Source organism: Austrofundulus limnaeus, unplaced genomic scaffold, assembly GCF_001266775.1.
Source record: "Austrofundulus limnaeus strain Quisiro unplaced genomic scaffold, Austrofundulus_limnaeus-1.0 Scaffold6, whole genome shotgun sequence".
In the NCBI taxonomy this organism is placed as follows: Eukaryota; Metazoa; Chordata; class Actinopteri; order Cyprinodontiformes; family Rivulidae; genus Austrofundulus; species Austrofundulus limnaeus.
Window position 1 is genome coordinate 4,083,686 of NW_013952408.1, and position 3,107 is coordinate 4,086,792.

The window sequence follows — 3,107 nt, forward strand, 5'->3', positions numbered from 1 at the left end:
TCTTATGAGATAGCATTCTGTTACTTTAAGCCAACCTTATTTGACTTTTTTTTTATTACTATTTTTCACTTATAGCTATTGTTTAGCTTGTTTAAGCTTATTTGCTACTTATATTTGTTATTTTGTTATTTGTAATTTTTAGCTATAATTTTGTTACTTTTACCTCTTTGGCTTTAGCCAGTCTTTTTTYCCCCACTATTAAGCCTTTTTGCTAGTTTTAGCTGTTGACTAGCACTTTATCTTTTAGCCCTCTTTGCTTCTTTCAGCTGTTCTTGTAGGTTTTAGCTTCTTAAATGTCTCTCAGCTACCGCAGTTTCACAGAAAATGCATTATTTTTGTCTCACATATATATTTTTTATAAATTCAGGCAAGGTAATAAAAGCTTTTAGTCTGAACTATACAGTTGAAAAATAAATATGTCTTGCATCTGGACAGTGTGCCCACAGGACAAGGTGACATCACTGGCTGCATCATCCAGAAGGAGAGGGGGACAAACTGGCTTCACCCGGAAACATGCTGTCATTATTCGGGCTCACAGCCTGGAGGTCGCAGCTGGAGGGCGCGGTGACTGCAATTTAATTGTCATGAATTCAAGAGGACAAAGCCAATAATGTTGTTAATAATAATAATAAAAATAAAAATATAATAATAAAAACGAGGTGTGCATCTTAATTTTCAGGCACGTGCTCGGTCGATTTGTGCCAATCTCAAGCTGTTAGACCTTTAAGTGTTCTGTCACACTGAAGAAGCGAGAGAAAAGGGCAGAACAAGAACATCCAACACTTGTCCTCTCTCCTCCTTCATGTTTCTAAGATCCGGACGCCGGTTAATTAGGACGAACGCGCGCTGCACCTCCGCAAACGAGCGCGGCGATTAGATCTCCGCACGCAGGAAAGCGGGAGGCTGCGGGCCGTACCCGCATTGCATCACGGACACGACACCCCGGTACCCCGCTGCCTCCCTCCCGCCTCCACGGGAGCAGCTGAAGAGGCTGTAAACCGGGGCTCCGCTCGCCAAATGGGCTCCAGACGCAGCCAGCAGCCGCCCGCTCCGCCGCGCGCCGCACCACCGGAGGCGCAAAGCCGGTAATTTACGCGCCTGTTGGGGGACAACTTTGGCGCGGCTCTGGATGGATTTTTGCGCACCAGCAGCAACAGGGTAGCCTCTGGTATCACCCCCCTATTAGACTGTTGTATTTTCACCAGGGGGGGCTCACAAGCTGCCAGACTGCATTACCCTTCAAAAGAGCGCTGCAACCTGTAGCTGTGCGCACTTTCTTTTATTCAATTTCAATCAACATTCCGCCGAGGCGCAATGAAAGGACGCAGCTGACGGTTCGGAGTCTCAGCATCCGAGGAGGAGGCTAGAAAAAAAGAGGCAGTGAAGCAGCCTAAGAGGAAACAGTGAGTACACAGCGTCCTGATAAAATCTTTAATTTTTTTGGGTCTTTTTTCCTCAAATATAAAATCCACGCATTTATCTCCAAAACTTTGTCCATGTCCGGCTCAAGGACAAACGGTGAATGAAAGGTCTGAGTTTGCTGGGRTTCGGGGTGTCTTCAGTGGTTATCTTTTCTACCAGTTTGAGCTTTTGTCTGCTAGCTGCAGTTTACAGAATGAGCCAAGAAACTTGGACTCACCGGGACACAGGTGGTTCTGCACCTTAAAGATGCTCAGGAAGAATTCAAGGTCTTTGGATGACAGGAAGATTATGTGTAAGAACACATTCTTAATCAGTCATATTTCCTAACTTTTTGAATATAAAAAAATTGAATCCAGAAAATTTGTGTTGTGGCAAATAATATTCAACCTTTTTGTTCTTTTTTTCCCCCTCATATGAGCTCATTTGAGCAGACAACCTRCTGAATAATGTGTCTTAACAGGAAAACGCAGTGTTCGTGTCACAGTCCAGTCCAGGTCGTCCTTTTTTTTTCGGACCCTTGAAAGATGTGGGTCAGTGTGTTGGTGCTGGAGGATGCGGTGCATCCAGTTCCTCAGCTGCTTCAGGGGCCATGATGGTTCCACCTCTGCATGTCTGTGCCTGTTAATAGGAGGATGCTGACACTCATTACCCTCAGATAGGAGGGACAAGATGTGCACACTGAGGGGAGACATTCTGTTATTAGTGGCCTTTTAGTCCTTATTTCTTCTGCTGCCTTTATGATTATCTCATCACCTCATGGTGCAAACCTTCTGAGTTCTCCATCCAAATGTAGACATGTTGAACAAGCATAAAATAATTTTTTTGGCTCCAAATAACAAAGCGGCAAATCCTTTGAATGATTATTTTGTCTCCGGTGAGGCCCATTTGGCTCCACATCTTTGAGTGTGGCAGATATGAAGCTCTCCTGAAAGGCCCCTCATGGAAATGAGCCCTCCRATATGATAAAACGTGTGTCAGTGGAGGGAAAAGGAAGTGATCTGTTGAGCACATGTGAGCTTTTAGTGTCGGATACRAGCTCTGCTGAGAGGCGCCTCGAGCGTGCACGCTCCCATGTGCACACCGAGCAGAGATGAGCAGAGAGTTGGAGTGCTCATGAGCAAATCTCTGACCTTTGGAGATCTAAAGACTGCACCTTTTGTAGAGTTTGGTGATTTTATGTTTCAAACAGGCAGAACACTTTGTTAAGCACCTGTTTCATCTTGATTGTCACGTTACATTTTGCACTTTTTATGGTTCTTAAATTTTTATGGCTCTTTTAATTTTGTTGTTATTCTGTTGTGCATATCCTACTTTGAGCTACTTTATAATTCAGATATCAAMATGTTTGACTTGTCTTTAGACTCCTCAGAGAATATGGAAGCAAAACCTACAGTTTTTAGACCATACTGTACATTTTAACTATGAAAAAAGTTTCAAATTTTCATGTGCAAACTAATGAAACCTGGTTATCTTTACAGTGAAGCTGATGCCCAATATTTTATGAAATCACAAATCGAGTTAAGTGAAAATGTAAATATAATTAAMAATGTAGCATTCTGTGAAAGAATGCATGTCACTTTAATGCCAGAGTTTTAGGCTAAGAAGTTCCTCCATCCATCCATTTTCTTCCGCCTATCCGGGGTCGGGTCGCAGGGGCAGCAGCTTCAGAAGGGAGGCCCAGACCC